Raw genomic sequence first — 9,613 nt, forward strand, 5'->3', positions numbered from 1 at the left:
GTCTCCCTATATTGTTACCTACCTATCCTGTTTATGGTAGGAAAATTATTTTCATGTAATTCACTTGGTAGTAGAATGAGGGAATACATGGATTTCGTGTTATCCCTATTATTCTAATGAAGAATTGAGTTGTGGAATTGATTATGCCAAAAAAAAAATTCCAAACCATAAACAAAAAGAGATTTTCAAAGATAGGTTTCCATTCATAAGATGCCAAAAAAAAATAATAATAATAACAAACAACATTGGGGGGGGGGGAAGATATGCATATGTTTTGTTTACAGAAATTGTAGAAATAAATCCCTAGAAGTCAAGATCCTCGTTAGAACTATGCTCTTCATCCGAACCATGCTCATAGAAAGTAGGAAGGTTAGTAGCTAATCTCAAACTCTCTAGCCTCCATGTAAGATCCTCAATCTGCCTCAGTATTCTCCTGTCGATAGGAGGTGACATGTGTCCTCAAAGCGTTATTCTCCCTCTCCTGGGGGAACATGGGGAATGATCAAGAAAAAAAGTAATAAAGAAGGGGGATGGGGACTAAGAACAGGAGGATACCTTGTCGACCACAACCTTAGATAAACTTTGGTGCATTCTCCTGTGCTCAGCATAGATCTCCGAAGACACCTGAGGAAGAGCATGTTAGTAAAAAAGAAGTCAAAAACCAATCAAATGAGAGGTGTTTGGATACTCACACAGTCATACAGGATGGAAAGTCTGATGGAGGCATCTCTGTCTAATCTGCGCTCTAGGAGCTAGGGAATGCCCGAATGGGTCGCTTTGGGATAGGACCAGCCTGGGTAACCCCTGAAAGGACTGGTAGCCATCCAAAGAGGTCCCCCCTCACAATAACAGAAGACCCAGCCTGGGACGTGGCAACAACACCTGCTCGTGACTGAGCAGGAGGGGGTCTAAATGCCGCGTCCTCCACTGAAAGAACATTAATAAAAAAATGAGAAGAATTTAAAATATAGAAAAGATGCTCAAGAGAGGAAACATACCAGTGGCCCTCTAGGACCAAAAGGAGCATAGACCATCTCCTCCTTAAGAAAGGCCTCATAATCCCTGTCCTGGTCTAGGAGGGAGTCATCCCATACCCCTTCGGCCAAGCTCTCAATCTGACCCGTAGGGATACGCTCTGGATTATGCATAGTAGATGGAGGAAAGCAAGCAGGGGAGCGCACAGCAGGATCAGACCACTAAGGAGTGACACGCTCTCCCAGATACCAAGCGTGGCCCCAGATACCATTGAACAGTACACGATTCTTTGTCAAGTATTTGGCTCGAGAAAACTCATCTGGATTAGGGAACCTGAGGTATCAGAATGGTCTTCAGTTAACCTACAAAGTTAAGAAGAGCAAAAGGAAAATTTGATACCAGACATGACTTACCTCTGTGAGACTGTTCAGGAGAGAACGAGCAGTGGCCCCAGAAGGATAGCATTGATTCCTCAACACTTGGTTGTCTCCCCATCTTGTAGCTATAGGGAAGGATGAGTTATGAGGATACTTCAACATAGGGGCTAGAGTCTCTAGGTGTTCATAACACCAAGGCTACATTGAAATATAAAAATAAGGAGGTGCAATCAATAAAAAAGAAGAAGAAAAGAACAGAAGGAAAATGTGAAGTTAGTTGGAGAATGTAGCCTGTTCCCTTAAGGCCCTGATCCCCATATGCTAGCAGGTCCAGGGTCCACAGAAGGTATGCATAGGCAAACCCCACCCAAATCCCAAGAATCCACCTCCCGAAGGTTCCAAAAGAGGGCAATATGTGGATATCCACCCCACCCCGGAGGTCATTGAAGAGGCACTGTGCCATGACAAATAGAAGGAAAGAGAGGGTTATCTGTTCAAGGTTACCTGGGTTCACCCTCAGGTCCGCCCTCATCCAACGTGCATTGATCACACCTAAACGGACATGCGTCTGATCCTCCTGAATCTCAATACCCGTCAAATTCATAAATTCCGATGCTGTCAAAGTTGCAGGAAGGGATAGGGGCCTCCCCCGAGGGGTACGCTCGTCATAGCATAAAAGCACAAGGGTGTGATAGTGATCTCGCCAGTAGGGAGATGAAAGGAATGACTGCTCAGCCACCACTGCTCCACCAGAGCTCCCACCAATGCCAAGCTGAACTTCTTGGTCTCCAGTGAGGCCAATCGGCTTAGGTAAGTGGAATCTACTTGCCCCTGAACCCTGTTGGAAGCATCTGGTACCATTCCCGGATCGCGTTTGGATGACCATACCTGGCCAATGCGGGGGTTGCTCCCCCATCATGCCTCTAAAAAAAAAAAGAAATACAAAAAAAAATATATGCATAACTAAAAATGAATAAAAAATAATAAATAATGATAAATGCACAAAAAAATAATAATAATGAATAAATAAGGAAAAATGGGAGAACTTACCCATGTGCCCCACATGGAGTTATATATATGGTCTCAGGTCCTGTGGATTGTCCACGTTATGTACCAATTTACGGGACTATCATCCTCCTGGGAGGATGTAGCACAACTCTCTCCACCACCCAGCCAGATTTTTCCCTGGGTTCTTGTCTTTCTTCTTTCTACCATATTTTCCAAAAATTATAAGGAACCCCAAGAAGTTTCATAATTTGCAAAAGGGCCGAAAAGACTTCAAATTCTCCGAATGGCCTCCTCCTCAAGAACTTTGAAGATCTTCAAGGAGAAATTGAAGAACTTCAAGGAAATCTCAAAGATCTTTGAAAAAATTTGAGGAAACCTGAAGAAATGCAAAAAAACTTTGAATCTTCGAAGAAATTCAAAAACCTAAGCTCACTCATTCATGAATCGTTCCCAACTGAAGAAAATGGAATAGGGAATGAACAGGAGGGGGGGACCATTTTATGGGTAAAAAATTCATTTTCCCAAAAAAAAAAAATTGAGATTCCAATTCCAAGGTACAAATTAAAGATTCTTACCACAAAAAACCAAATTCAAAATAATTTGTGTGGTAGATGAAAATTATATCACATGAAATTGGAAGGTAAAATTCAAAAGGAAAGGTGAAATACAAGTCAAAGTTAATGGGTAGGTAAAGAATTACCTCATATAAAAATGGAAGCCCAAAATTTGTGTTGTAGGTGAGAGTATATCACATGAAAAGGAAAAGTGAAAATGAAATTTGCAAATAAAAATTGCATCACATGAAAGCCAAAATTCAGGATTCCAAATCAAAAGCCAATGTTCAAAATTCCAAATCAAGAGCCAAATTTCAAGATTCCAGGTCCTAAATTTAAGGTTCCAATCTCATGACTCAAATTCAAGAACCCCAGTCAAAGAAAGAAAGAATCTCATTGACTAGGCCCCACGGGAAGAATCTCATTGACCAGGCCCCAGGTGGCCAATCTCATTGAACCAACCCAGGTGTTCGAATCTCTTTGAATCGGCTTTGAGTGACCCGATCTCATAGACCATATTTCCTAAGCCGGCACATGGAAGCCCGGCCAAGGAAAATTTAAGAATCAAATAGTTTTTCTTTTGCAAGATTGAAAGAGTAGCAAATTTCTTTCTTGTAATTGATGATGACCAGATAGCCCAGATTGGTTTAAAAGAACCTGCCTGGAGACCATATAGCCCAGATTTATTCAAAAGAACCCACCTGGAGACTAGATAGCCCAGATTGGTTCGAAAGAACCAGCCTGGAGACCAAATAGCCCAAGTCAGTTCAAAAGACCCAGCTTGGAGACCAAATATCCCTAGACTAGCACATGGATGCCCGACTTAGGAAAAGTTAAAGATCAAAGTACTAAAATCTTTTACAAGATTGAAAGAGCAGCGAATTTCTTTCCTACAATCGGTAGCCCAGGTAAGACCTAAACTTTAAAGTAGTTAAGAGATATTACCTGTTGCATTTTCAATTGTCACTGATGAGCAAGGTACATGCTCTGGGTGATAAAATATGGTCGTTCTTTTCTTTGCCCTTAGGATGTTGGCATAGGCCTCGGTCAAAGAGGGGCATTTTGTAGACATCCAATTTCGTCACCCTCCTCCGGCTATGAAGAACTACGAATCTTGGACACAACTTCTTACTTCCAATCAATAGAGATGATGATTGATTGAGGTAATCCAACCCAAAAATATTCCATACCCACCCAAAATCCCAAAAACCATGTGTGAGAGAAAAGAAGGGTCCAATTATGATGTTTCATATATGAAGGAAGTCAGTCCTAGGTGACTATATGGATGCATAGTACTCGAAATCACGATTCCAACGATATGTGGTACATTAAAATCAGACCATCGGATCTTCCATGATCACTCCTAGAAGTTACACCTTAAGAGCCCAAACCCCGCCCATTCGAGCACCCACAACACACCTTGAGCACCCAAACCCTGCCCATGCGAGCCTCCACGCCTTGCCTTGAGCACTCAAACCATAGCCATATGAGGCCCCACGCCTTGCCTTGAGCGCCCAAACCCCACCCATGCGAGCCCCCATGCCTTGCCCCCACACCCTTGCTCGTGCCCATGTACACCCGACCAAGCCCCACGTGCACCCGACCAAGCCTCGTGTGCACTCAACCAAGCCTCGCGTATACCTGACCAAGCCCCGTGCATACTACATGTTGTTTTTGAAGGTTTTAGAGGAAGAAATCATAAGATTTGAAAAGCATTTGGTGACTTCTTGAGTTGAAGAAGGGGATTCGAGGTTTGAAGGTATTCTTGAGCAAAGAGGTAAAAAATCCAAGCTTAAAACTTTGATTCAATCCTAGATCTAGGTAAGAATCACAAAATGGGACCTTAGATATGTGGAATATCTGATCGAATTGACCCCTTGTGATTTTCCCAAGGTGGGAAGAAGAAGAGAAGTGAACAGCAAAATCCTTGCTCTGATTGGTGGGTGCCCTGGAAGTGGTTGGACCCACCAATCCGAAGCTCGTCAATCTTGGTTAGGCTTTTGGCTTGATCGACGAGCAGGGACCAGTGGGCACTTGGCTCGCTGTTTTAGTCAAAGCCCTTGAGTCGAGCAGTGGACGAGGACCGATGGGCACCTGGCTCGTTGGTCCTGATAGAGCCACTAGGTTGAATGGCGGGCAAGGAGCAACAAGTGCCTGGTCTGCCAGTTGACCTACCAATCCGACAGTTTGGATTTCAATAGGGCCCAAATTTGTCAGGCAACATTTTGTGGTGATTTTTAAACACGTGGGATCATCTTACTTCTTTGGTTATGATCCTAAAGTAGAGATATGCTAAACTTAACCTTTCTATGATAGGATTTACTAAGAACTCGCATCTTCTTGTCGGATCGCGCTCGTACCAGGCATGAGCTATTGTACATATCTAGGTAAGTGGGGAGAGGCCATTGACTTTATTTTTGGAGTGTTTTTTGCATCATCCCATTATTGTTGTAGACTAGCCATGTCATCACTTTATTTCTTTGTGCAGACTAGTCATCCATGAATGCCATTTGTATGCATTGTCTTGTGCATTATGAAATTCATTTATGAATTGTTATGTTGTAACTTTAATTGTTAATTGCTTATCCTTGCTATGAGTTATTAGATGGATGATTTTAAATTATTAAATATGATGCATTTTTAGACTAGATGCCACAGATGGCTTGGAAACGAATGCATTGGTGGCACGTGGAATGGGACGTAGTGGCACTATACAGTTGCACGATCTCATATAAGAGCATACGGTTAAGAATGACATCTCCTTGTGCTATGATCCTTCCCAGCAGGGGTTTAGGTGTTGGGTATATCACTAGGGGGAAGCCCGAGGTTATGTACTAACAATAGTAGTTAGAAGTACACCCAACTGATCACTAAGATGATCGATAACTTTGGTGATATAATCAGAAGGGAAATCGTACTGCTTTTACTTTAATGCAGGGCAAGGTCCATTTTACTTAATGTAGGGCAAAGCCCATTTTACTTTAATGTCACTAAGGAACATCAATTTACTTTTCCGGTACCCATGGTTGGCCCTCTCTGACAACCTTATGGGGGTATCGCGGGATGGAATTTACAACTCGTACCCGGGGCATACACGCACTATGGTTGTGAGTAGTACATAACCTATGACTTAGAAATGTTGCTTAGGTGATCTAGGTTATTAAAAATGGACTTGCATACATATAGGCTCATTTATATTGTGAATGATTGCTTAATCTTTCTTTTCACTTACTAGGCTTGTGAGCTCATCCCACGTGCACACCATTTTTAGATGATCTTGCAAGTTATTTGACGAAAGAGCTAGAGCCGGGACCCACCATAGAATTTTCAACTAAGGCTTGGTGGGTCCCCGAAGATCTTGAGCATGGTGTCGAGTGCCGGTGCGAAAGCTATGTTGTGGGACAACAACATTGGTACCGTTTCAGGATTCTTTTGATTATTTTGTTGTATTACTCCTTTTTGTGCTCTAGATATTTAAATTGTATCATTTATGTATATATCATGCCTACGGGCCTACATGTAAACGTATTATGTAATACAATTTGGGTATCAAGAGTATTGGGGTATTTATAGGTATATACATATATGTCTTCCGCTGAAATATAGAATTTGCATTCCTTAGTTGTGTGTGTGTGCTTGTTGTGGTTACTGCATCAGATGATCTTCGCAGGTTTTGGATTAACAGGAGTTAACTCGGTCACCGATCCGGTTTTGTGAGAACGGGGTGTGACACTCCACCTCCTAATCCAAGTCAGGAGGGAGAATCTAAAGAATATACCGAAGATGACACCCTTATGATCAGACTTATCACCATCACGGATAGTGACGATGAAGGTGATGTTAGCCCTATTGAGATGCAACCCAGAGAAGGATGCAAACTCTTATAGAGCCCCCAAACTAGCTGTGACAAAGTCACTAACAACCTTTACAAAGATCATAAGATCATCTACAAAGATAAGATTGGACAGTTGCACTCCTTTGCACCTAGGAAGAAGAGTGATCTTCCCATCCACTATTAACTTCCTCATAACTCCAGTGAACCTTTCTATTGCCATGGTGAACAAGTAAGGTGATAGAGGATCCCCTTGCCTAATCCCCCTTCCCCCCATGAAGTATCCTGCTGGACTTCCATTTACAAGGACTGAGAAAGTAGGAGTAGTGACACATGCCTTTATCCAATTCATGAATTTAGGAGGAAATCCCATTCTTCTCATAATCTCCAATAGGAATTTCCTACTCAATGAGTGTAATGCTTTATGTAAGTCTATCTTGAGTGCAGCCGCAGGGTACCCCCTTCTCTACTCAATACCTCTTACAATATCAAAACAAATTAGAATGTTATTAGCAATAGATTTCCCTTTAATGAATGCCGACTGGTTTTCACTAACCAAGTCCCCAATTACTGCTTGTAACCTGTTAGTGATAATTTTTTTTATACCTTGTAAAAGATATTGCACAATGCAATTGGCCTAAACCCAGCAAATGATGCCCTTTAATTTGACTTAGGGATCAGGCAGAGAAAAGTAGCATTAATAGAGGATGGCATAACAGCATTTCTAAACAATCACTTTACAACAAATGTAAGGTCCTCTCATACAATTTCCTAAGAGTGTTTGAAGAAACTAGCACCAAACCCATCAGGTCTAGGGGCCTTTGTGCTCTTTATAGCAAACACAACCTTCATGATCTCTTCATTAGAAACCGTTTTTTCTAGCATCTCTAGCTGGTCAATGGAAAGGGTACCACGCAAAGGGATATCATTAGGACAGAATCCCATATCCTCCACTCAGCCCCAAATAGGTTCTTATAAAATTCAACAGCCTCATTTATTATAAGACTAGGATCATCCACAACAGTCCCATTGCTTCCATCAATTTCTTGAATGTTATTTCTATGCCATCTTCCCCTCATTGTCTTCTTCTATTATGAGAACTTACTTTACCCAGTAATCCGGTTTAAACTATTTGCGCATATCGAGAAAACTACCGGCGCAAATGGGTAAAGGAAGGTCTGCTAACAGAAGAATGGTACACAGAGAGAGGACCAGTCGTTGCCTCGTTGGGTTCTTCATCGTTTAGTGTGTTCCTATGTGGACATAGAAGGAAGGCCTAGTTAATATGAATAATTAATAAAGATAGACAACATTTGATTCAGCTTGTCAGCTCAAATTGGCACATTCTTGGGTTAGGCCCACAGCAGGTGGGGCCCAAATTGGAGTTTCCCGAGATGTTCATCCGCTGGCAGTGTATAAATAATAAAAGGATAAAGGGCCGAAGGCGGGTTTCTCGACATTGTTTCACTGGTCAGGAGGTCACATCCTGTCTAAACTCATCCATTTCCTTTCCATTTCGGCAATTCCAGTCCATCGTCGTTTTGGATTTCCCCTTTATATACTCTCTCTAGGAAATCGGAGGTAGTGACTCTACCTCTACCATTTGTTTTCTGGTTTGTGGTGGTTCGATAAATACTTGTCTATCCTTTGTTCAATAACGACGTGATCGGAATTCGCCATTGGACCTCCGATACGTACTCTTCCATTTTCCAGAGCTGTTTCTTCGCTTTCGGCCGTCAACCATAAGTTATCGGTATGATCTTACTCGTTATTTATTTATTTCATATTTTGGGCTTTTGGCTTCAAAATTCAGAACTTCAAATGTAATGATCCTGCATTCGTTTTATCCCTATTTTATCTGCTGTCTCAAGCGAATACTCCTGGTTCATTAATCTAATTGATGTTTCTAAGTCCGAGGCGTATAAGAGAGGGGTTTCTTTGAATGCAAATTTCCTTATCAAATTTTCTCTCTCTCTCCCTCTCTGGGTGTGTTTGTGATTTCTGCAGGGCTTTTTGGCCTTGATGATGCCGGTAAGGTGTTTCCTTCTGTTGTCTTCTTTCTTGCTCCGTCGGAAATTTTAAAGATTGTATCTTTTTTTTCTTTTTCCAATTAGGGTCTGTGGGACAACATTTCTATTCGAAATTAGTATTTATAGTCAGAAATACTTTTTGTGTTTTTGTTTATTTGAAATACTTCTGTACAAAAAATATAGTATGGTAAAACTATGATAAACAAATATTTTTACACTAAAAAAAACAAAAGCACATATGGAATGCATATTAACATAATTATTTCTTCTCTTCGGTGGGTAGTGGTAGTGGTAGTGGTAGTGGTAGTGGTAGTGGCAGAGAGAATTAGGTCTATTGGGTTGTTTCTGTTACAAATTTGCGCTTTAAAAAAACATCATCAAATGTGTTTCTCCAATGACCAACAAATGTGTTTTTTTTTTTCACCCAGTTCATTCCAGAAAAACACAAAAACAAACTGGATGTCACATAGATATTCTGTTCCAAATCTATTCCAAAAAAACACAATAACACCAGAACTGTATCTTTTGAACATTGCCATTCAGACCTGTACTCTTCCTAAGCTTACAAGCTTTCCAACCTGGAAAGAAAGATGTTTCGCTTTTGTCCTTCAACGTTCTATTCAACTTGGAAATGAAGCTTGCGTTTTGTTTCTCTTGGGTTATTCCTGATTGCTCCCGGGACGTGCTTCTGCTAAATTTTGACAGGGCATCTTCTCTATTTGAGGAAATCCCTTGTTTTGCACCTTTTCTTTCGCACTTTGAGGGGAGGGGATCTCTTCTTTTCAGGCAAATGTCACTGCCTTTTTCTTTTCTTTTTTTTTTTTTTTTTTTTTTTTT

General features: G+C 41.2%; 1 pseudogene; it reads left to right on the forward strand.

The window, feature by feature from the left end:
• Positions 1-8,177: 8,177 nt before the first annotated feature.
• Positions 8,178-9,613, forward strand: part of LOC122062671 — a 3,978-nt pseudogene continuing 2,542 nt past the window's right edge.

The sequence above is a fragment of the Macadamia integrifolia genome, unplaced genomic scaffold (genome assembly GCF_013358625.1).
Source record: "Macadamia integrifolia cultivar HAES 741 unplaced genomic scaffold, SCU_Mint_v3 scaffold1082, whole genome shotgun sequence".
Lineage (NCBI taxonomy): Eukaryota > Viridiplantae > Streptophyta > Magnoliopsida > Proteales > Proteaceae > Macadamia > Macadamia integrifolia.